The 25,898-nt window shown below is 40.1% G+C and overlaps 1 protein-coding gene across 2 annotated transcripts in view; it reads left to right on the top strand.

Annotated features, from left to right (window-relative positions):
- tnr (tenascin R (restrictin, janusin)) overlaps nt 1-25,898 on the top strand; it is a 127,201-nt gene that overhangs the window by 6,431 nt on the left and 94,872 nt on the right. For both annotated transcript variants that reach the window (XM_072441462.1, XM_072441463.1), the window contains exon 2: nt 22,966-23,019. The gene's annotated coding sequence lies outside the window, so the exon portion shown is untranslated. The remainder of the gene's footprint in view (nt 1-22,965; nt 23,020-25,898) is intronic.

The raw sequence follows: 25,898 nt of genomic DNA, 5'->3' as shown, positions 1-25,898 counted from the left end.
CTATTATGAGTTGGACTGTCAGACCGAAGTACATGAATGAAGTACAGGTGAAAGGATTCATTGTGCCTTGAAGTCAAGTGCATGTGAACAGATTTGCCCTGTGGACTACAGGGCCATTCTCTGGTTGGATGGATTTTTATGGTGCTCCTTTGTATAGATGTGAAGACTTTTAGCTCAACCAGAAGCAATTGGCACTGCTTATTTTTCTCATTACAGAAGATTGCCCTTCCAGAGAAAGCCAGCTTCAGTCCATACTATACCAAACTTTCCTTTCCTTACTCTTCTATTTGCATATTATGTATTATAATAGTTACCACTGTCTTCAAAATCTGAGACCGATCTGGAACGAGGAAAGCATTATCTAGAGATTCCCCATGAAAGAATTCCTTATATCTATTCAGCCCTTATCTGTAACCTTAAATGTAGTGATCGTTGCTTTGTGTAAGATAAAACTTTCAGCTGCTTCTGTGGTTGCTCGGTGAAGCCTTGATTAGGAAACTACTGTTGTAAAGAAGCCATTAATTTTTGTTGTTGTGTTTGCCGCTACTTTAACAGGCTTTTAACATATTTGTGTGAGTTATGTGTGCATTATGTGTGCTTACTTTTTATTTCATAATAGAAAACCGCAGATTTGTGAGAGATGCAGCATAATCCTGAATTTCCAGTTTGTTTTCCTATGCAGTGTGTGAAAACCGGCGACCAGAGATAAGTGGTTATGTCAGAGGAGAGAGAGCTGTGTTCTGCGATAAGCCACAGCCTAGAACCAACGCTCCCATTTCTTCTGCTTTCCACCTCATCTCCATGATTCCTTCATCAAAGACCGCTCTGAGTAAGGTGTCCTTTGAGCAGTTGGTAATTCGGATTGGATTTCGACCGAGAGATGCACAAATATACCGTCATTGTGAGCTGACGACAAAGGGTTTGCATTGTGGGAGAAAAAATATTCCATCTCCAACAATGAGACAAGGTGGTTAATTACCCAGTTCATTTCTAATTAGCAACGTGAGCGGTGCAGGAAATGTAGCAGAATGGAGAAAGCTGTGGTGGTTAGCTGGATGTATTTAACAGTGCGCCGCATGCTGCCGCTGTGATAGGCCCTGTGCCTGGAAACAGAGCATCCAGCAGCACACCCAGGGTCACTCATGGAAAAGCAGCCAGAAAAACACTAACAGTATTGTGTTTGGCACAGTGGGAAGAGAGGCAAAGATGAAGTGGAATAGAAGCTAACCAATCTTCTGAATGCAATGGATCTAAGTCAATTATAATCTAAGGTAGAAAGACAAATACATATCTATAATAAACAGTAGCAGCCGTCACGACACTCCAAAAGATTAGAAAATGCAATATGTTTGACACAATAATTTCACTTTTGTTTAAACCAAAATGAGTCTAAATTTACAAGTCAGACTCACAACATTGACAAAACAAACTAAACATAATCGTGTTATTACGATATAGCATTTAGTTGGTTGTGATATTGATTAGTACATCACCCAATATTGCGATATACTGTGCAGCCCTAATTTTGTCAACTGGGCAACGTTTTTAGGGTGAATACATTTCGCCACTCATCCAAGTAGCTTCTTCATTTCTGATATATGCTAAGGCACTAACCCTTAAGGCCAATCCATACTTCATAAGAATCAAGAAGTTTGTTTGTGCACCTAGAACTGAGAGAACAAAGTTCATTTTGGCTCTGGCATTCATAGGCACCGCAGCTGAACTACTCTAGACCCCTCCCCCCTGATCCCCAACAACTGTTTCAATGCTGTTGCTATGGAGATTATCATCACAGACAGCTCAGTTGATATAATTTAGCCAATCACAGCCTAGTTGACGGACAGCCCTGCAGAATAAAGTTCAGCTCAGCTGATTTGTCAAGACCAAGCTGCGAGAACGGCTGAACAAAGGCTGTACACAATGACTTCATGTTGTTCTCACTGCCCGAAGGGCACAAACAAACTTCTCACTTCTTATGAAGTATGAATCAGCCTTTAGCCTTAAAGCTCTCAGAAGAGAGAAAGTATTTACTCTGAAACTAAGACCTGACCATAATTGTTATCAGTTGAATCCATTGAAATGCCCTAAGGTGTGATCGTCTCCTGAATCACTTTGCACCTAGCATTCTCCGATTAGCCTTATTGAATGTTTATTGATTTCCTTGTTTTGATTTTGGTCTGAGGATGGATGTAAGATGTAAGATGTAAATGAGTGACATATTATAAATATCATCTCCCTTAAATATGAATACTTTACCTCAGACTCAACGTATTATACTTATATACACATTGGCATTGTTCTAAATCGGCAGATAGTTCTAAGACAAGATTAGATTAGTATTTTGCATTATTACTATTGGTGTCTTGGTGTATTGAGCTAGAGAGGGATATTGATGAGCAGGGTCATGTTAAGGTAAATCCTTTCTACAAATATCACTTCCCTAAATGACCTGGACCTGTTATAGTGGATTAGCCCATAGATATGGTTACAGAGGTGGGCCATAGACTCCCTTTCTCTCCAAGGCCTCAACCATCCATTTAGCCGCCACAGGCATGTGTGAGGCGGGCGCACAGGAGCGGGAAGCCATGAAACAAATTGGATAAATGTTATTTCTGGAGGAAGGTTTAAATGGGATGCAGGAGTCTTATTGGGTCAGTCATGCTTGAAATTGGGTGAAATCACATATTACAGCAACACGGAAGATTCTGCATTCACCTTTTGGTTGAATCAACTTTTTGCCTATTGTCTTGAGGGTCACGGCAGAATTCTCCTTTACTGTGCTTGAAGGTCACTGAATCCATCTACATATGTACTGTAGCTAAAGGTATATCTATACTGGCACATTTGTGAGAAGCCCTAGTGCACTGAATTTATGGTGTAATTTTAGCCTTTATGTGTACGCCGTGTGTATGTGGAGGTTTTTTTTCACAGCTCAAAGCAAAGTCTAAGTGCCAAGCCGACAAAATAGTCCTGTGAATCTTCCCTAATGTAATCTCTTGTAAAAAGGTGTTGGGATTGCATTAAAAACAATGAAATCGAGTCCATTCTCCTATGGCTGGTTAAATCTGGTTCTTTTATTCACAATTCTATTCCCCCCCGCACTCTCCCTCTGTGTTCTGTGTTCAAACATGTCATCCACAGCTCTGGGCCGTCTTTTTTTAATCAATATAGTTCTATCTTCGCTTACCTGAATTCCAATTCATCGCATTTACCTATTGCTGCATGGGATTTGTGCAAAAATCACAAAAATGTTATCAAAAATGCACAGTGGGTCTAAAAGCTACTCATCCATTTCTCTGCTGTGCCAAATTTAATAGAATCCTTCAGAAGTTGAAACCAGCACAGCAGAACATGTCGACGCAAGATGGAAACCGAAACGCTTTAAAGATAACAAATAACTCACTGGGACGAAAATAAATGAAATCACAGCCAGCTTTTTTGTTGAAAAAATTGGAATGGCCCTGCTGGACTAATTGAGATAATTGCTTCATGCATTGTTTAAATCACACATCCTGCTCCAACCTGAAACAACCTGTTAATATTGCCATCTGTGGACACTAATTCCATAATTCTGCAGCGCCACTTGGCCACTTAGCATCTGTTCTCGTGCGCTCTCTCACACATTTTTTTAAATCTTCCTTTTGTAGCACGTTTCCATTGCCAGGGCTGAATTGCCCGTCTTTGGCTTGACAACTGAACTTGCATTGCTTCCTGTTTGGCCTCCGACTGATCACTTATTATTATGTAGTTGGAGTTCAAATTTGAAACCCTTGTTCGGGGATGTGGCCCTCGTGCAGCACGACGGGGATCAGTGAGGTTCACACGGTTCGTTCCGCTCTGCAGGAATGTTTTCTTGTTGCTGTGCTAGGACACTTCCTGCCAAAAACCCAAATTATCCGAAGCCAGAGAGCATTGAAAAAAAAAACAGAAAAACAAGAGGTCTTTGTTCGCATTATTTCCAGTTCTCTCGATTACTGTCGGCTGTTGTGTGTTTGTGACTTTGTGTGTCAAAGTCTGCCAAAATGGAGGAGCCTGGTATCATTGGTGCTGGTGCGGTGCCCATTAACAGATCATTATTGTCCTGATTTCTGTGTTGCTTATTGGCTTGTTTTGAATCTATTGACACACTAACAGTGATCAATATTGTGTTCTGTGCGGGCCTGTGTGTGTGTTTGTGTGTGTGTTTGTGGATCATTAAACTCCCCTGGGTATGGCACTGTGCTGTTTTCTTTTGGCAGATGTTGGGGAGCGGAGCAGCCACGTCATTGAAACAAGGCTCTTCATACTGATAGATAATCAAAATGTACCGCCGCGCCGGTGGGAAGCATGACGCGACATGGCAGTCCTCTAAAGCTGCTTGTCAGGCTCCTTCACTGTTCCTCAGAGAGCTCCGTCGACACATGATGCAGCTTTAATTAGTGCATCACTTTTATCAACAACTTTATTTAGATTCACATGCTCCTCTCAGGTCATTTGTTTCAAGCAGCTGTCATGTCTTTATAACAACATAGTTACACTGTGCAAACCATAGAACTCTTGTTCTTACCATCTTCAATTGGGTTTGATTTCTCATTGGATTTCAAAATAAGACTTCGATCTTGAAAACGTTTGTTGATTTGTCTGTGAACGAATAAATAATGCATTTTGATGGCGTTCTAATCCAGGTACATTGTCACGTAATTCCACTGACTGGAGAGTGATATTCGACCTTTGAATAGAACAATATGGCTATCAAGAAGTTCTTTTCAAGAAGTACTTTGATCTCTTTAGTTTGATCTTTAAAAAAGTCCAATACAGAAATGTCTGATTCGATTTTTTCCTTTCCCAACCAAGAAAAAAAAGCTGAAATGATTTTGTTGGATCTTAAAAATGATATTGAAAGGCAAATCATTTTGTGAATAGTGTAATCATGGAGGTTTGTGTTGTCCACAGAAACACATGGGCCGGTGGCTCAGGGACTGTCACAGGCCGTCTCTCTTAAGTACGTGGCTCACATCGACTTTGCTGTCGACCTCTGGGACGGGATTAAAACAGGTTAGCTGGGGCCATCGAAGTGTTCCTTGCTGAGTAAAAGTGACAATATATATTATTTACACACCTTAACTAAGGCTAGATTGATTGTGCTCACTCTGCATATGGTTCTGTGGAGTTGGCTACAGTCTAGGTTACTACAGTGGTGTAATAATGTGTAGTGAATGGGCTGCCTGTGCAAATGTTTGTGGGAAGAGCAGGTACAGCCAAACAGTGCTTTAAATGTCAGGACCTGCAGAAGAGGGGGCGCAGCGCTCAGACACAGAGACTTTTTGACCCTGCCCTATTGATAGTGTCGCCATGGGAACAGGTGTCAGAGCCCCTATGATGGGTGGGTTGAAACTATGACTGTGTGTACGTGAGTTAGAGCCTGTGAGCATAAAGTCAATTTGAGGCAGGAAAATAGTATTTGAAACAACTGGTTGCAGTTAATAAGCTATTATCAGCTTATAGTGTAAAGCTTGTTTCAATCCAGTATATTTTAATGCATTATGTTATGACATTGTTTAGTTTGGTTTGTATTATTATTGATAATGAGACAATGTATAGTAATATAATTATAAGTAACAGCATTTATAGCAAGCTATTATGTTTGAATAATCTTCAAGTAGATAAAACACCTAGATTCATTCAGTGGAAGCAAATTTAAAAAGAGCAAAATCATGTAACAAATCAAACTCCAAATCATCACATCCAAATGGCCTTTTGGTTAAGCCCCGTCACCCACAGTGCACCCAGATCTGCCTTTGTGGTCTGTTCTTGGGTGAGGACCAGATCTGTGAGAGGTCTCCATCTCCCGCTGGTCCTACTGCAGGGTCCCAGGACAGACGGATGAAGCGACCTTCTGAGCAGGCGCTTTACAAACGGTGAATAAGTGGAGAGAGTCCTGACCTGCTGAGGGACTTGGGGCTCCTTTGTGCATTAATTACATAACACATAAATAGTCAACAAGAGTCAAGAAATTACACATAAATCAATGCTATTCCTTAACAGTCAGAGAACATAATTCAACTTAGAATATAAAACGACACAGAAACGTCAGACTTTTGTGTGGCGAGCCAAGTCAAGCTGTTGTATGCAACCTGATGGCGTTTCTCCCTCTTACGAGTCCTTTTATTTCACATTTCACACATAATAGGCGGGTCACTTTTCTCATTAGTTAACTCGACATCAAGCATTTTATTTTCACAACTGTCTTGGTGGTATTCCCTTTAGAGATAAGAGCTTGGGGAATGTTTATATTCCCCAAGCTCTATTTGATTTCACTCTATTTGAGTGAAACTTTTAGGATACAGTGATTAGATCAGTGCGTGTTTACATCTGTCTCATGAATTGTTCATGTATTTTTAAAATGCAGTTGCCGGAATGAACTGTGCTGAGGCTAGAAATAAGTAAGCACATAATGAACAAAAAAGTATACATAAAAAAATAAATAAAAATATAAAGGCAATTGGCAGTTTAGTAAAAATGTACATAATATGCCAATTTAAAATGGTCAAAATAAGAAGAAACACATTATTGCACAATCTTCTGAGTTGATAAAATGTCAAGGATTTAATTGTGGCCCTAGTTGTGCTCCTCTTCCTTTTACAAACAAATTAGATGTAATAAAAATGTGTTTGAGTTGAGCTTCCTCAATAATGTGTAATCCTACATAATTTAAAACGATCATAACGGATACTTCTAGTTGCTTTATGCATAACACTGCAGTATTATGACACACATCCTGTTTATTGTCTCTGTCTTGCAACTTTATGACAGTGTTCAGCTTGGATTACACATGCATTTATGATGGATTTTTTATTTTGGCTGCATTTGTGGGTAAAAAAACATCGTAAACTTTGTGGGATGCAGTCGTAGGAATGAGCTATGCCTGCTCTGTGGATGGCCCCCTGTCTCTTTATGACTTTTGGGTAGATGGTGTCAGTTGCTGTGAGAAATAGCGCCCCTCCAAAACCTCCTCCTTCCCAAACAGAGCTACAGTTAAATCATCCCATGTAAGCTCTGTTTTGTCAGCCAGCCCCTGGGGGAGTGTTCAATGTGACCAAGGAGGAAAACTGAATATTCTTGTGAGGTTTTTTAGTAGTAGATTACTGTCTGTCTCTTCAGCTGTGACTCCAAAGACTTAATAATAGGTTATATAGTTACCCAGATGTGTAGGTGTCGACTTTGCAAGTGCTCCCTGAAACATTCTGATTCAACAATGTGGTGTAGTGCTTCTGGGTCTATTTTATGTGAATCAGACAAGTTGCGGCATCAGGCTATTTTCAGGTAAGAACATTTTTATTTATTTATTTGTATTTATATAGAGAGAGAAACTCACTTTTTCACATTTCTTGTTGAATACAAAGCACACAAAAACACATAAAACAAACAGAACAGACTATCTAGATAATAATAAAACATTCATAATTAAAATAAAATAAAACACATTTATAAAAACACACACAATGTGGAATAAAATCATTTAAAACATTTAAAACAGGAGCTTTATTAAAAATATATAGAATAATTGAATTAACAAAGTCTTTGAGATTTGTTCCATAGGTCTTTAGCAAAGCTCCTGAATGCCTTTTTCCCTAGTTCCGTATTGACTCTGTCAGACTCTGAAATAAAAATGTTAATTTATCCAAATTGGCAAATACCTGATCTGATGTTCAGTAAACTTGATGAATAATCAGGCAAAACCCAAATGAGAGCCTTATAAATACACAAAAGTCAGTGCTGTTCTCTTCTTGCATCCAATGATTGCCATTCTACTAGAATATAATTGACAGTGCTGGGTTTTGGCTCCTTCTCCTGTAATGAACCTTAGAGCTGAACATTAGAGCTGAACCTCAGAGTTGAACCTTAGAGCTGAACCTCAGAGTTGAACCTTAGAGTTGAACCTCAGAGTTGAACCTTAGAGCTGAACCTTAGAGCTGAACCTTAGAGCTGGACCTTAGAGCTGAACCTCAGAGTTGAACCTTAGAGTTGAACCTCAGAGTTGAACCTCAGAGCTGAACCTTAGAGCTGAACCTTAGAGCTGGACCTTAGAGCTGAACCGTAGAGCTGAACCTCAGAGCTGAACCTTAGAGCTGAACCTTAGAGCTGAACCTTAGAGCTGAACCTTAAAGCTGAACCTCAGAGCTGAACCTTAGAGCTGAACCTCAGAGCTGAACCGTAGAGCTGAACCTCAGAGCTGAACCTCAGAGCTGAACCTTAGAGCTGAACCTCAGAGCTGAACCTTAGAGCTGGACCTTAGAGCTGAACCTCAGAGCTGAACCTTAGAGCTGAACCTCAGAGCTGAACCTTAGAGCTGAACCTTAGAGCTGAACCTCAGAGCTGAACCTTAGAGCTGGACCTTAGAGCTGAACCTCAGAGCTGAACCTTAGAGCTGAACCTCAGAGCTGAACCTTAGAGCTGAACCTTAGAGCTGGACCTTAGAGCTGGACCTTAGAGCTGAACCTCAGAGCTGAACCTTAGAGCTGAACCTTAGAGCTGAACCTTAGAGCTGAACCTTAGAGCTGAACCTTAGAGCTGAACCTTAAAGCAGAACCTTAGAGCTGAACCTTAGAGCTGGACCTTAGAGCTGAACCTCAGAGCTGAACCTTAGAGCTGAACCTTAGAGCTGAACCTTAGAGCTGGACCTTAGAGCTGAACCTTAGAGCTGAACCTCAGAGCTGAACCTTAGAGCTGAACCTTAGAGCTGGACCTTAGAGCTGAACCTCAGAGCTGAACCTTAGAGCTGAACCTTAGAGCTGGACCTTAGAGCTGAACCTCAGAGCTGAGTTCAGAGTTTTTAACACTGTTGCTGTAGAATGCACATATAATATCACCATAATCCAGCTCTGAGAGAAAAGTGGCCTGTCAAGAACCTTGAAGAAGACTTAAGCATTATGTATTGCTTCCTAATAGGCCATATTTTTGATGTATTGTGCAGCAAGAATAGTGTGACCAAATTTGCTGTGCTCGGAAAAACTCTGTAGACTTAAAACAGTAATTAAAAAAAATGTCATCATAATTCAGTGGACTTTTGTTTTATTGGTTGTATGGCTCGCTCATAACTTCTAACTTAATGATTGAGAATAAATTAAAGCGCTGCGTTTTGGAGACAAGTAAATGAGCTCATTCATTGGGCCACAGTTTTGGGTTTTTGCTGAGCCACAATTCGTTTCTTTCACTGCCCGCTTTCCCCTGTCAGCCCCTGCCAAGCAGCTGAATGTTTTGTGGAGTCATGGCCACTGATAAGCCAAATTGATCAGACTTTTCAGCTGCTGCCAAAAGCTGCCAGCGTAATAAAGTCAGACCTTGATCGTGTCGTTAAGACGCACAAACCGCCGGAAAACCAACCCGGCTTCGTCATTTCACTTCTTTCATCATATTATCCTTTGTCACATTTACACTTGCATTGTCTTCTGCATCTCTCTGTGGGTACTCTGGTCGTAACAGGTGCAGTGTGGGAGCTTTTTCTTTTAGCCGACCACTCGCAGCCTCTGCAGTTCAAACGCACACACTCTGTTTCCGGGCACGCTCACCCCCCTGACAGGTAGGCCAGTCTGGACAGTGTGTTAGGTCCAGATGGGGCTGCTCCATTACTCTGAGCTGAGCGGACACAGCACACATACACGTTATTCAAAAGATGGGGTAAGCAGGACACATTTGTTTCATTTTGTGAACTTTTAATTGCAAATTGATGAGTTGGTTTAGGTGTAGTGAGAAATAGACTTTGGCTGCTACTACCGGTGCTTAGAATTCCTAAAAATATACACAAATGTAAAGGTTATTCTCTCGCACTGTCAAAGGAAAAGGCTAAACTATGCAGGAATTTGAACTTCCTTTTCTTGATGGAGTCAGGTTTTAAATGTGCACTCTTCCCACCTTTGAGGGCGGCACCAAGCTCACAAAACCAGCACATTGCAAATGGCTTGATCCCAGAGAGAGGCATGACAGTTTACCGATATGTCAAGCCTTTATTGTAAACAGCTCACAGTTTTAGAGGTGTTCTTTTTGACCCTGAGGATTGAACCTGGTTTATTGTGGTACGTTACATAAGAGTTCACTGTTGAATAATGAACAAAGCCTTTGTTCACTGTCAATTTAGTTTTAACGTTGTCAGGTTTGCTCTGTACACTGACAGATCTGGCTACAATAAATATCAAATCAAACTAGAATAAATAACGTTGTAAAATAAATAAATAATTAAATGATATTAAGGTTTGACAGACACAAGAATATTACTCATATCCACTGCACTTTGCATGGTTAATAAAGCGCTGACATTTGCCTAACTGCCTGCTGTGATAGCCCACACTCATAAACATTATACAGTTTATCAAATCCCTCTCTCCGTGCTACACTGTACTGAAGCTCCCGGAGAGCTGCCCATTTATTAACAGCCTCATTATAAATTCCTGCAATAGATTTTGTTAAGCATATTTTCTCTGGGTGAAATAATGACTCTGCTGCAAAGATATGTCCTGTGATAAATTTGTGTGAAGTAATAATAAATCTCTATATTTGCTACATAAGCTGCTGTGTTGAGCCCAGTGGCTAAGACCAGCTATAAAACCTTCTGAGGTAAAGACTAATTAGGTGCATGATTTAGGTTTCCCACTCTATTACGTATTTTTTTAAATTGTAGCGTTCATTAAAAACGATCACTCATTCTAACCTTTCAGCTGATTCACTTTCCGTTTCTGATTTACTGCAGAACAGAGAACTTCACATTGTTTCTCGAAGACACGTTTAAAATGATTCCTTGTACATTTCGCTCACGGAAACTTTAGTGCTTGAGATATTGGCCGATCTAAGAAGAATTCAATTACAGAAAACCACTGCCCCCCATAGAATTTAAGCAGCAGATTGGGGCTCGTACAAGTGGAGGGAAATAGCTGTTGCTCCTGGTTCTTCAAAGAGCTATCGTTTTACAGACACTTGGAACAACACCGTATAAATGTATTTGTACCAGCTTTCTCAACAATGTATACAATCTAAAACAGATCATAAAGAATACTTCTAGTTGTTTTACACATGACGTGGTTGTATTATGACACACACCTTGTTTATTGTCACAGTTTGGCAACATTATGACAGTGTTCAGCCTGGATTAAACATGCATTTATGACTTTCTTTTAATTTCAGCTGCAATTTGAGGTTTAACAAAACAGTTTTTTTCCTGCTAAATGCATTATTGGACATGTAGTAGCCAACAGACAGCCTCCCTGAAATATAAGGTGTCAGCACAATTGTTTTTTTCCGTATAAATGTTGGATAGTCCGTTTCCAGGTGGGCAGAAATCAACCATTAATGATTTGTTTGTGTGCGCGTGCTTGTGTCTCTGTTAGGGGCCAGAATTGCAAGCTCGGCTCTATTGCACTTGATGATGTCAGAATTACATTACACTGCTTGTTCGAGCAAACACTATTATTTAGTATCTTCATCAGAATGTGCAAACGTGTTTTTTTTACTTTGGGTGGAGAAGCATTTTGTGCACGTAGGCGTCTGTGACTAAAAATATTGACTCTAATTGGAAAATGTCTGTGTAGTGGCCATTCGGTCTTGTTTGCATGGCTTCTTTTGGGAGACTATTTAAGAGCTTATCATTAACTGCTGCTGAAAATATTACTTTGGATAATTTCTGAATGCATTTTCCTGAATTCGATGACTCGCAATTACATTTGTGACAGGCAAAAGACATTTTTGGACTCCCTTTTCCATCCGAAGCTATGCATATTGCTACTAAACGCAGATTAATTTTTGTAGAAATATTGCAAATTTGTTCAGTTTGGTTTCCCTGTCTGCAAAGGATTTTCCCGAGTGTTTTTTCCTGTGGAGTTCTTCCTGCCTCTTGCTCCACCCAACCCCAAAAGTCCTGTACATCCCCCTCCATCGCAGCGTGCACTCTGATTAATTACAAGGTCAGTCCAAACAAAAGCGAGCTGTTGTTCTCATGTTTCATCGTATTATAGTCCAAGGCCATATTCATACACTAGCTGCTCATTTATCACCACTCGACCCTCGTCCGGCCAGCGCCATTTCTTGCCACAAAAGGAGGGAGAGGGGGCGATTCCAATTAATATAATGGAATGGCGGCTTGATGTTTTCCTTAGTGCTCTCAATAACTCCGTAATTTATATGCTGATTTGCTATTTTTCGATGTTGCCAGCAGTTGGACGACGACCCATAAATTCAGAGTACGTGCCTCCGCGGGGCATAACTCATCAAGGACATGTTTTGTGCAGAATCAAATGGGCATCCACGCTTCTGACATTGAGGATGCGTCCCGTCTGAACTGCGGTGGCCTTGTGCATGATGACATAGTGCAGCCTTTTCCCGCGACAGGAACGCTTGTCTCAGCAGTATCATTAGACAAATCCCCCAAATTATCACCGTTGTGAGTCATCATCCTCGACCAGCAAACTCAGATTAAATAGCGGCTGAATATGATTGATTTCTTGAGTTCCCAGACCAGCCCAAGTCATTCCGCCACTTTATTAAAGCTGTTATTGGAGCCGAAACAGAGGTAATCAGGAGAGTGTATGTTAGAGGGGCATTAGAGCCAAGCGACCATGGTGCAGCAAATGGTCCTAAGTACATTCTGAATTACATTTACTGTCCCTTATTATCTTCAGACTGTGCTGTGTCTCTGTACCAAGCCTGCGATTGTACACTTTATTGAAATCATTTACAAGCACCACCTTCTTTATGAGTTATGTTCAGCGAGAAGCTATAACTACTGATTTGGCACAGGTCTAATAAGAAAATTAATTTGCTTGTTTTGTCTCTTTACCAGGGATTTAGAACATGGGTAAGGACATGGTATATTAGTCATTCAGGAGTGCGCTCTGAATGTTCCACTGTTGCAAGGACGGGACACGCATTTCGGTCATTGTAATTTATTTGCTTTTGGTAATCATTTCTGAAGGCCTCAAACAGTCGACATATATAATAAGATATGCTCTTCTTTGGTGCTCAATATAAACGTTCTAATAGGAACCTGTGTATGGCCAAAATGAAACGTGCTGCATTATCGAAGAATGTACACACACAGAGAAGACCAAAAGTGATAAGATATATGTTTATTGTGTTAAGTGTGAGCCCAGCAAGAATAACACAAATACACCATCTCCCTCAGAGACTTTCTAAATGAGGTCGAGCCCACACGGACCATTGTTAATCGAGACCAAAGTTAATCCTGTGGCCTGAGAACATCTCTGTGCTTCAAGCGCGCTCTCGTGTAGTTGACGTGCTGCAAGGGCACCACAGAGAAGACGAAGGCGCATGCGAGACAGAGCGACCTCAAGCGGCGCAAGGTCAGTGTCAGTGAGCCGTGACAAAGACCCCATGTTGTAAATAATAAAAGAGTGACCTTACTATAGGCAAGAGATGAGCCGTATATCAGCTGCCTCCACTGCGTCCTGCCCGACACGTGTAATACAGTAACAGACCGGTATGTAATCATTTCATTACATCACAGAACTCAACCTGCAATCAAAGCAATTTGTTCTATGTTATTACAATTATGGTGAGCTGTGATACTGAACACAGCTTAATGTTCTATTGGTGTAATAGATCTTGTTTTTAGTGGTAGGAAGTTTTCAGGAAAGGTCAGTACCACGAGGTTTGTTTACCACAGGCCTTTTAAGATAGTGAAAGGTAAAAAAGACCCGGTAACTCTAGCATAGAGTTATATATGTTTTTGTTTCCTGGATAATGTTATTCAGATGATATTTTAACAATGCATTAGGAATGTGCTCAAATGTGCACAAAACAGGAATGCACCACAGGCGAAATATACTTTATACCCTTTATCCCCGTTTGGGAGATTACACAGGACATTTCAATCTTTTTTTAGGTAACTTTTGAAATTGTTTGGCATATGGGTTTGAATTGCATTAACCCCTAAACTAAAAATGCAGAATAATAAAGTAATTTGGTCCTGGCTGAATCCAATGCTACACTATTCCCATAATAGACTTGTTCCGCTGCATCCATTTAGCTGAAAAGTACCGGTGATGCGTCATCTGGAGGCTTTTTTGTTTTCTTTTTCCAAGTTATCGGATTTTGTGGATGAGGAATCTGTTTGTACTCCTCACCTTATGTCACTGTATTTCTATGTTGTCAGCAAAAGACCAGCGTCTCCTTTAATCTTCACAGGCACTACATTGTCAGGGGAATCGTAATGCATGTAAACAGATGATGAAAGGAACATACTTGAAGCAGTATTGACATATGGTGATGCTTTGATGAGACGCTGCTGAGAGCAAGCCAGTGGAGCTGAGTTCCTCTTGTTGTGTTCAAAGGACTGGTGGTCCGGCATAAGGGAAAAGTTTGAAAATGAAAGGATTGTCTATTTCTATGCTGAGGAACACACGCTCCGGTATTGCTCTTTTGTCTTTGCTGCTGCTTTAGTGACATCGCTGTTTAACAAGTCATTGAAAGGCACAGACATGAACGCAGTACAACCCAGCTGGGACCGGCATACAATTTGAGCACTTCAGAAATATTGTCTGACTACAGCTCACAAACCAGACCCCGGGCACTGACTCTTATTAAAGGGCAAGACATTCCACCCCCGTATCGCTTGTAAATAAAATGAAGTGTTGCACACTTCAGGAGAGTGGACACCATGGATACCTGTAAAAATGCAGTTAATGGTTATAGCCTGGAAATGGCAAACACCGACGCATGGCAACAGCAAAAAAGGAATCATCAGTGAAGCAATTTGATTATGCTATTACAATTATGTGCATGTGCAGGACAGAGTTAAACTAGACACGTGTTAATCAATGATGAACGTTCTACACTGTCGTAATTGTTCAGTGCCAAGCTAAATAAGCATGTGATTACTCTTTGAGTATGCTGATAATACTAATTAAAGTTAATAGTCTATATTTTATGCATGTTTGTTTGAAAGTAAGTAGGATGGCTGTGTTGTGAACTGGTCATTCACAGTGGCTTTCCACACAGCCTTTTGAATTTGGCTCTATATATTACAACACCTTGTTTTTAGTTAATAGTTTTGAATTGTGGGGCTTTGTTCGAAGTGATCCATGTTTTTAAAGTGCGCATATTAAACATGAAACAGCTGTTTTGTCCCAACAGAAGTGGTGCTGATCACAGGTATCGCATGCAAGTAGTTGGAAGTTAGAGGAGTTCCTTTTAACAAACTCACTATTCGACACTATTTCCCAACCAGATATTGGGGACACAAGCATTTACCGGGGAGAATGTGGAAAAAGGGCTTCTCCCTAATGATAGTTTTTCCCGACTGGAGGGGGCCAAAATAGCAGAGCGGGAGGAATGAGCCCAAGGCATAATTCTAACATCTGTGTTCGTTCAAACCAATTAAGTGCGAGGGCTCCTCACACTGCTGATCGGTGAACGTTCCACTGCCACTCCTCCTCCATTACTGCCGCTCCACACTCTCTCGTCTGTATCGTTCCTGGTCTTTTTGGCCCTCAGATGGCAGGTCTGCCATCTGTGCCTTCATTTTACCCTTCATTTTGTACACCTCTTCCCTCTGTACCCTTGTTGAATAAATGACCCAACAACGTCACAAATATTGAAAGTATACAACAATAACTTTTTGGCAAATGTATGATATTAAGTAGAGGTAAAAGTGTAATTTAAAAATCAAAAGTAATGGTGGCTGTAGATGTGGCAACAGTGGTCTTAAAATGTAAACCGGCAAGAGCAGTAGTGTAATTATTTTAGCAATGGTAGTAGTAATTTGTCCCGTAAGAAAGTTTTTACTACTTTTCCCTTTAATGCAGTAACAGTTCTTTGTGTAGAAATGATCAAAGTGATTTCTCATCCTCATCTCCACTCCCCTCTCCTTTCTTTTGAACATACTCTTCTGGACCGAATTAATTCTTAGTGCGTTCCTGTGTGCTGCCGGTGGTCCTTTATCTCCGAGGACTCTAGAAAGGTGACTGGAACGACTCCCCATCATTAAAAGCGCATCGTTTGAGATGACACTGTCTGCAGTTATTGACTTTGACAAAGAAAACGTCCATGAAACCCAAATGGCAGACCATGATTCAACCCCACATCGAGGGAATTCAACACTTTGTGAATACAGAATCATAAGCACAAATGGCTACATAAGGCCAGAGTAAAGTCATTTTATTTCAAGTTTGACTGGCAAACTAATACATAAAAATGATATTGGGACAAAGAAAGAGCAAGTGCTGGACCAAAAGTGTCTAAAAGTGATCATTTGAGTAACATCACCACTGAAGGTCACAGCGATAATTCTCCTGTTTCTCCAGCATGCTATGAATCGTATAACTGTCATCATGGGGGTCTAATGAGGTCTACACAGATCAGCCTCCTCTGGCTCCACATTGATTCCTGCTGCAAGCCTCCTTTTAGTGTGTATTTTTCCCATAGGTGTCTGTTACCCCGGCAGAGCGTTTTGCAGTATATTACAGTTAAAATAGATCACTTTTTATAACTGTAATCTCCCCTGGCCAAGGAGCCGTAAATAGGAAAGCGGCTCGTGCACAGGTCTGATAAACGAAAGCATTAGCCAAAAATATGTCCTCATTCCTCATCATTTCCACCTGCCATCTGCACCAATAAAAGTGGCTGCTTAATCACTGTCAGTAAATGTCTTTTGTCTACAGGATATGAATGGGCTCCAATGTGAAATATTACACCTTCATTACAGTTGTGCTGCCTGAAAGTGATTTAGTTTGGTATGAGCTCAAGCAGTCCATACACAGTATGTTTGGATGCCACACTGTCTCACTGGCTTCCCTTTCTTTTGTAAAATGGATTTTCTGTGCTTTTGTGTGCAGAAAGTAAAAATACATTTTCAAAAAATTCCAAATTCATGTTTGCAGACTTTCAACTATTGTCATTGGGTGCAGTGATATTCACACATTGCCCTCAGTAAATAAAGAAAAGTGAAAGGGGAAGAATAAAGAGTGAAGTAGTAAGAAACAAAGACATGGTTGAGTAACCCTTTGACCCAGCACGTTAACTAACCTTGAAACACCTTGATCAAAACCAGCATCCAAGGCAAGGGCAGCGTCCCACAGACAGCCCGCCACAGCCTCGGGCAAGAACAGTGCTCCTCTGTGACGTGCAGAGAGAAAAAGGCAGAACAAAGGCTGGTTTTTTGTCTGGTAACTCTGAATGGTTTGTCCAGTAGTCTGCTGGGTTTCTGGCAGATACATTCAAACGTGTCCACTATTGAGGCGGTGTGCTCTGTGTCCCCCACTGGGCTGCATGTGCTCCAGACAGCAGTTCTGTGTTTGAGCCTGGAGTTGATGAGCGAGCAAGCACCTCTGCACCCGCGGCACGCTCAGTGGGAGAGTAGCCATACCTCTCAGTGTGTGCGTGCATACAAATGCATGCAACAGGCTGCCTGATGTGCCTGATGTGCCTGATAGCATGTATTTCACAAGAATCATATATCTTTCCTCTCCAATATCTTGCCCCTGTAGTGTTTGTCAGAACAAGCTATAATCAATAACAATCTCACATCTACTGCACATCTGCTGTGTAGACTTGTATTATGATGATGTTAAACAAAATGCTTTTTTCTCTACATCCACATAGCTTATATAATCATCTCTGCCTTAACATATGCTGCTTATTCATATCTGGTAAAAGCCTTTTCCACATTTCCTGTTCTTCGTATACTTCTTGTGTACAGCGACCGTTTCCAAGAGAGGACTTACAGTAGAACTCTTTGTGTTTTTCACTACCGCCTCATACTACTTATTATAACAGTTTACAAAATCTAAACATGCACTATTCTTTGTTGCTAAAATTGTATATCTACCTTTTTAACTGACTGATTTTGATGATGTTACAAAAGACTATATCAGTTAACAAATCGAAGCTCGTCATTTAGTTATCTTTGGTTTTGTGTCTTACTTAATAAAGATTTATTGCTTGACTAGATTGCTAAAATTGATTTTACATGCATTTTAGATACTGCATCGTCATTACTAAGACATTAGCAAACATTTCTGCAGCAAGAACAAACGTGCGAGCTCTGTTTCCTTGTATGACATGTAAGTCCTTATGGGTAAAGGCAGCTTCAAATGTACTACATGGTCTTTTAGAAATGCACAATCAGTAATGGACACTGACATCTATTTATAGTATATCGTACTAGTAATGTCTGTGAATAGGAGGCTTAACAAAAAGAAGAGAGCAGAGCCACCGGCGTGATTCTACCATGCTTTCAATTCAACCCAAGGTTTTCTAGTGAAAAACAATTTATTTATATATTTTTTTTCAATAAGGCAATAGCTTCTCTTGCTTTGATATTCTATTATATTTCTGTGTTGTTTTGCAGTATTTGTTATGTATTTTAGAGTTGCCTTTTATTGTTGTTTCAAGTGTGTTGAATTCATGAATACTTTAGCTTTTCAGGAGCAGATTTCACTCTGCGTCTTATTTAAATGCAACACGGTCAGTAGAAAGTACATTTTATTTTGATTTTATAAAATGTTTACTTATTAAATCAGACCCTGAAAAAAAACGTGTGCACTTTTGACCAGTGGACTTGATGCTCTTACCATTATTCTGACCGCACCATGTTTTGTAGTTGAAAGGAGGGAAGAAAAATGTTTTTTAAATTCATCTTCTGAGCACTCTGGGCCATGGCATAAAGTCACAATAAGATTGTCCCCTCTTTTTTCGACATATATAAGAATTATTGTCCATTTGAAGAAATCCCTGGAGGTGCAAATTTATACTCTCAAAATGATTGGACCATCAATACAGCGGTTAAGTGAAGGTCGTGCCGACAGTGTTACGTCTTCTTGTGCCTCACTGTTTGCTGCAGGGCAAACACATACAATAGCTGGCAACTGCAAACCAAAAGTGACCCAAAATATGTAGCGCCTGTGTTTTTTTGAGCAAAACACAAGTATCTTCTCTGTTGCAGCTATTCTTTACCATTTGTTTTGAATACAAGTACAAAGTATTGTACTATGTATCTACTATGTATGCCCAATCCACGCTCATGAACAGTATTTTGTCATTGGCAAAATGTTGATTCAGTTGTAGTTTTATGATATATAGATTTAATAGAATAGTAATTCCTATATATTAAAAGAAGGGAAAAGTGCAATCAGGTTTTATTTATGAATAATGGAAGCTATTGGTATTCATTGCATTGACTTCTAAGTTTTCTTTACGTTAAGTCATTAGACATTGACTGATGCCTTGGAACAAAAGAGTGCTTGCCTCGCTGTGCACCATTAATATTTCATAATTTCCACACCTGTGTTTGATATTAATGAACTTGCTGAGTGAACTTATGCCACTCGCCTCCTAAGTCGTCCTATCTGCCCACCTGGTATAAATATTAATGCTGATCAAAGGTTAAAAGAGATTTTGGTGCAAAGCTGGCTCTCTGATTAGTTATGGGAGAGTTTCACTGTCCGTGGTACTGAAATAATGGCCTTCTGTTCTCATGGGCGCAGCATTGTTTCTTCTCTTTTACTTTCATTCTTTCTTTTGTCTGGGTCCAACTGTTAGTCCCCTGGTAGCAGACATATACTGGAGGGCAACATCAGATAAGACCTGTTCATTACTATTATTGAATGAGACTGAATGCCTTGTTGAGCAGTGCTTTGGCCTCTCACCTCTCTCCAACTAAGAAATTATAATACAAGAGAGGAAAATAAAAGCTCAAAGTTCCATTGACCTTGGAACCTAAAAACCAAGGCTAGTTGTAAGTCAAAATGCTGTATGATTTAATGCACTGTTTTCAGTAGGTAAATCAGCTTTTCTGTTGTCTGTTGTCATGCTAAAATTTCTATTCATTATTATGTCATTTCCTCCCCCTGGGTAGCTCTAGCTTGTCTACCGTCCACTGACTACAAGTGTCATGAGTGTGGGTTTGGCCAAACAATAGCAGCCTGTCCAGCACATAATGGACGAATGGAAGTGTAAGTACTGTGGCCCATCCATGAAATCAATGGAGCCCTGCTCGGTGGCTGGCTGCCTCCCCTCAAAACACACCCAGGCACTTGCCATAAAGGATGTTTATTAGTCTGACAAGCCGACAGTGCCGCTCCTTGTCATGCTCTGATAATAGGGGCCAGGCGCAGACTAGCGGAAGTCCTGCTTTAGCTGGTTAAGAGACAGACAAGCCCTTCAGGGAAGCAGATAAGGAGAGTGTTACTGTAGCAAGGCTTTGTGTGGATGGTGAGAAAAGTAAATTAGAAAACAACAGAAACACAAATTGACACTCAAACTGATGTAATATCAGTTCAATCTGATGTGTTAGATGTAGTTTTAGGTTTTGTAAATCGCCAATAGTAAACTAAAGTCTTTCCACAGGAAATTATTATTAGAAGAGCAACATATTAAATACATATCAGCTATTGAAAGCTGTATTTACTGGGCAGCTGTTGCTCCAAAAAAGAAACAAATGTAACTAATATCTAAATCCACTTTAGATATTATTTCCGCTGCAACGGAAACCATTCTTTGCAAAGAATAACTTTCCATCACACAAGTTCTTTGAGCAAAATTTTTGTCCCCTCTGTCTAAGCATTGACGGCATCTTCTGTCCTGTCCTTTCTGCTGGGCTCACAGCCAGCTCCGTACAAAAACACAAAAGAGGCGGAATGAAATGACTTTATTGGCTCAATAAGTTAAATTTGATAATAAAGTGATTGTATCTTTTTGTTTCATCTCCTATTCAGCAAAGGCTTCTGTAATGAACAGCTCAGAGTCACTGTAGCTCTGAACAGATGCCAGCTGTAAATCAGCTAATCAATGGCACCCAAGTAAGTCCCTGAACAATATTGTTGGAAAATGGCTTCAATGAGTGCCATTGATTCGACTTAACAAAACATTGTTTTTGCTGAGAATGGTCGACCTTGAAAGACAAGACTGCATTATCCGTCTCTTTGCCCTGCAGGATACTTCTACTATGCCCTCTGGACATACAGCACAAAAGAACATCGCTTTTCACCAGATAATTTAATTGTGTTATTTCTCTTCAGTGTAGTGTACCTATAACTCCAATAATCCTATTTTCACTTCCGAAACTGGGTCAAATCAAGATAAAATAGAAGATATGTCCCAGTTTTTGCTGACTAATAAAACTGAGCATTGTGCCTTCATTCTCGGAGTCGGGTCATGGACGGCTCCACAGAAGTTCCCATGGCCATTGTGTCAGTGGAGACAAGAAATGTAGGCACAAAAGAAGCCATTTTAATTACAGTTGGCAGATTTACTCGTTGTGTCGGGTTTAAGGCATGGTCCCAGCCGGCGTGGACCGGAGAGGCAACAATAAAAATGAGGCATGCCAAGAAGGGGTGGAAAGGCTCCCCCTGAGGGACGGCGCGAGACAAGACGGGCACCAGAAAGCTGTTCTGTAATGAGGACAAATAGCCCTGAAGTTTGTCGTCTGACGGGAGGTCTGCAGTCGGCCGCAGGAATATGCATAATGCAGTGCTGTGAACTCTTGTGACATTTCAGCTGCACTCTGTCTCCTTCATGAAAGAAACGTAAGAAGTAAGAAAGGATATGAGACAACGACAAGGAAGATTAGAAAGGTGTAACGTCATAGTTCAGGCTATTGAACTCATTATCTGCTGCTTCAAATCTAACCTCATTACAACTCTGACCTCAGCAACAGCTATTGATGTGACAGAAGACTGAAATTAAGATTTGTATGATTTTTATGTCTTACGTTTAGTTGTTATACAACATTTAAATTTGTATTTAAAAAAAAACAAAAACATCCATTTGTATTTGTACAAGGTCTGTCAAATTAAACCATTAACTAATGCAATAAGAATCTATTTGATTATGAAGGGGGGCTTGCCTGAAAGGAGGAGTAAGGTTCAGGAGTAGTGCTGATATCACATTAAATTTACCCATACAATCTGTCCTCTTGAATTGAACACCATGCTCTCCGTACGGAAAACGAGTGCCAAACTACAACCAAAGACTTAAAGACGCCAGGCCAATCCGAGCAGCTTGTATCTGTAACTCCTCTGAACAATCAGGCTTTTAAAAAGGCTAATTTATTTGGATGTGAAATGATAACATTAGTAATATTCTTAATAAAAATGTTGCAGTAAAAATCATCAAAGCATCAATGTAAGTGTGCTGATTAATTATGATCATATTTCAAAATACATTTTTGTTACTTACACTGATTTATACTTCTCACTCATATCAAACTACAAACACACTGGAGTCAGGCTTTTACATCTCAGTGCCACCATTTCTGTGGGATAAGTATGAGTCATTAACCTGTAGTTATGTTTATATCTAAAATGTTCATGCACACATCGATAATTGTTTTGAACTACAAATGAAGAAAGTATCTTGATTATTCTACAGTATGTTTTGTATGTCACTCTGTCTTAAGAGCGCCTCTGTGACTTCATTCACGTGTGTGTGGGCTGCAGTAAGCCGTGCTTTGCAGTGATTTTCGCAGCTATCAAACCACACAGAGTATGAAGTGAGTAGCAGCTGTTGTCTGCTCTCAGTGCCAGACATGGTGCACACAAGACCCACAGTGAGCCTGGTAATGGTTGTGGATGGGAGCAGGTGTCTTTGACAGAGTCTTTTAGTGAAACTCAACAAAACATATTTAGCTTTACTTTGTTTTATCTCTCTTTTGCCCACATGGCATGTTGGCACAGGGCTGAATTACATTACCACCTGAAAGATAAAAAAAAATATATATGTACAAAGTATTCATGCTGTCTTCTCCATATGTTAAATTTAGCCAAATTGCACAACATAAAATAATATGTGCTCTTATTTCATTTCTCAAAGTGTGTGTCTTATGGAACTATAGCAGGTTACGACATGGATGGGACTGATTAGCTCCATGCTGATATCGGCTGAAGAAATGTATATCGCACAAACCATAAATTACATTTCTAGATCTTACACATTACTTTGTTATTTTTATGGTCTAAAATTCTGCTTTTCTGTTTGTGTCATCAGCGCCATCTCTGAAGCCCAGCAGACAGAAGATCAACCGTGTTGTGTGCACTTGAGGTAAGGATCCAGCCTCTGTGTGTGATGCTGTAGCCCTTTGAACAGCAGCATACCGCAATGTGCACGATATTCTGCTTATCTTTATGTATGAGTGTATATGGGCACGTAGGAGTGTATTTACACATAGTAATGAAAAGCAGCTCAGTGTGATACCTGTCTTTAATATTTGAAACCCTTTTATCAGTGTGGGCCTTCTGCGTGAAGCTTGGCACCTGGGCATTTCCAGATAAGCGCAGGACTATTTGCTGTATGTGCCCCTGTTTATTAGATGCTTTACAGGCTTCAGTTGCTCTGGAGTGCATTAAGAGGTTTTTCAATTACTTTATTGGTAAATATGTATCTTGTTTTCATACTTCTTTATGGTTTCTGTGTGAATATGGTATACATACATGGATTTTTATTAGAGTTGGGCTATTTTGTATTGTACAGTATATCGAAATACCGGTGTATTTGTGGTAGGTGATATTGATTTTGACCGTAATATAATTTGCTTGCACATTGCAAGCAAATTATAGAGGCGAAGGAGATCAGACAAAGAGCGCAGTTAACACCTCAAGCAGCTTAAACCCCAACTCTGGAGGTTCCACAGAAGCAAAAAACTAGGGGTGTAATGAATCAGAATTCTCACAATACAATTCCATTCATGATGCAGGACCTATGATCCAATGCATCACAATTCTTTCATGATTTGTAAAATAATGACAAAAGACTGAGACATAATTATTTTTTTCTTTTAATTATTATTATTGTAAACATGGACATGTAAAGTGCACCCCATTTTACTTTCTCAATGTATTTACTTATTTAGTTAGTTGGTTCAGGGACTGTCCATAGAATTTGCCAGACGGCTCCATATGACTCAGCTGTTCAGATTGTTTTATCCTACACATACATTTTATCATGTACTCTGTAACAGAGATTATGCAGCATGTAAAGAGACACAAGATAATTCATTTATATTTACAGTATTAAGGTTATACGTTAAAGCAGTGTTTAATATCTGTCTTCTCTCCTGACATGCACTGTGATTGTGTGTTATTGCTTTTTGACTAAAGTGTGTGTGAGACCAAAAGAGGAAGACTGCTGCTGTTTGCCTTTCTAATTACTTCTCATAGGAACCCAGCTATTGATTGTTGCAAATGCCTATTGATTTTGAGCAAGGCTCTACCCACATTTGTGCTAAATGGCACGGGATAGATGATGTTTTGGTGTCTGGCATGTTTTTTTAACATGCAGTGTTTAAACTGTTTAAGAATTAATGCCAACAATCATATAACAGTCATATTTATAGGGTGCACATTATGCAATAAAAGGTTTCTGATGCTAGTGGATGGGGACCCCAGTGCATTCTTTTGAGCTTGGTGGTCTAATCGAGAAGCATTGATCTGACTGGGGGAAACTGTGTGCTTACTTGCACATCCAGATAGCCAAAGGCTATTGGCAGTCTGTTTGTTCTCTTCAGATAAAATCACAAGACTTTCCTCCCTGTGGTCCAAACAGATCGCTATGTGACAGGGTCACAAACAGTGTCACAGTTAATCAGCTATTGCCCACTTGACTGTTTTAGCTATTACATTCAGAATCAGAATTACTTTTACTGTTTCCCAAGGAGAAACAATTTTTCTTCCATACATGCATCCACTTATAACTTCTAATGTGCGTTTGTTTGAATGATGTAAGGGAAAGCTTTGGGAAAGAATCCACTGTATTTGGAAAGATATGACAGGGCTTTTGATTGGTTCTGACGGAGACATTTGTAAAAGGAACATGTAGAGGGAGTGACTGTTTATTATGTGTGACATTGGTATTTGTAAAAACAGCTGCTGTTGTCTCAGTGCTCCACTCTCTGATGTGCTCTGACCCTGTGGCTCTGAGGGCGAGCTCATGCTGCACAGCCACATCCAGGACATTGTCAATATATTCTCACATTACATTTAGGATGTGACAAGTTTTTCCACTGAGTTTCACTCAGCGTTCAGAGGCTGTCACCTATTTAGACTTTGATCCCTCTGTGCATGTAGTGTGGGCCAAGTTACTACTGTACTGTAATGATACAACATTGTATATTTATATAGTGTTAAAGGTCTCATTGTGAGTTATACTGTCTTTGGCAATTCACCGGGCTTTATCCTCTTCTTAACCGCTATTTAATATGCAGATAGGGGATGCACCAATATAATTTTTCCCAAACCAATACGAGTACAAGTACTTCATTTTCAGTTGAGGAGAGAGATTAGAAGAAGTCGAGGCACTACTGCATTAAAGTATCAAAGATAAAAAGTATTTTATTGTGTCATGCACTGCCTCATTTTTTGAGCCTGTGATGCACTCTACTGTCTTCATTTCCAGTACTTGCATTATTTTCACAGGGGTTCTAAATCTCATTTATCACTGTTACTAGTTTCTTTTTTCACAGAAAGCTGAAACCCATTGAGAGGATTTTTATAAAGTTTGATTGATTGATTTGATTTAATTCATGGGGGTGTAGTTGCAGACCCTGTTCGGAGTGGAGGTTAAGGTTAGGTGTTAGGATTCAATAATAGTGATGGGCAAAGTGAAGCCTCGTGAAACAGCAAAGCATTTGAACCAAATGTTTTGGGGCTTCGAATCACAGTTTGAATCCCTTCCCCAGAGGAACATCTGGTGGTATGTTTTAGTACTACCACATCCACAGTTGATCAAACCACATTCTATGTGCTACATTTACAGTTTTATTTAAAACATTGTCTCTTACTTTGGAAAAGCAGCAAAATCCAAGAAGGACAGGGCAGCTCTTGACACAAACTAGTCCCGTTTCACATGGGCCTCGAATTCAGAAACTCGTGTCTGTCTAATGTCATGTCTAACCACTGCACCAATGTGGCAACGCCTGATGTCCA

This window comes from Eucyclogobius newberryi, unplaced genomic scaffold (assembly GCF_026437365.1).
Source record: "Eucyclogobius newberryi isolate DKJ021-1_F unplaced genomic scaffold, fEucNew1.0.hap1 SCAF_12, whole genome shotgun sequence".
In the NCBI taxonomy this organism is placed as follows: Eukaryota; Metazoa; Chordata; class Actinopteri; order Gobiiformes; family Gobiidae; genus Eucyclogobius; species Eucyclogobius newberryi.
This window is presented reverse-complemented; position numbering and strand designations above follow the sequence as displayed.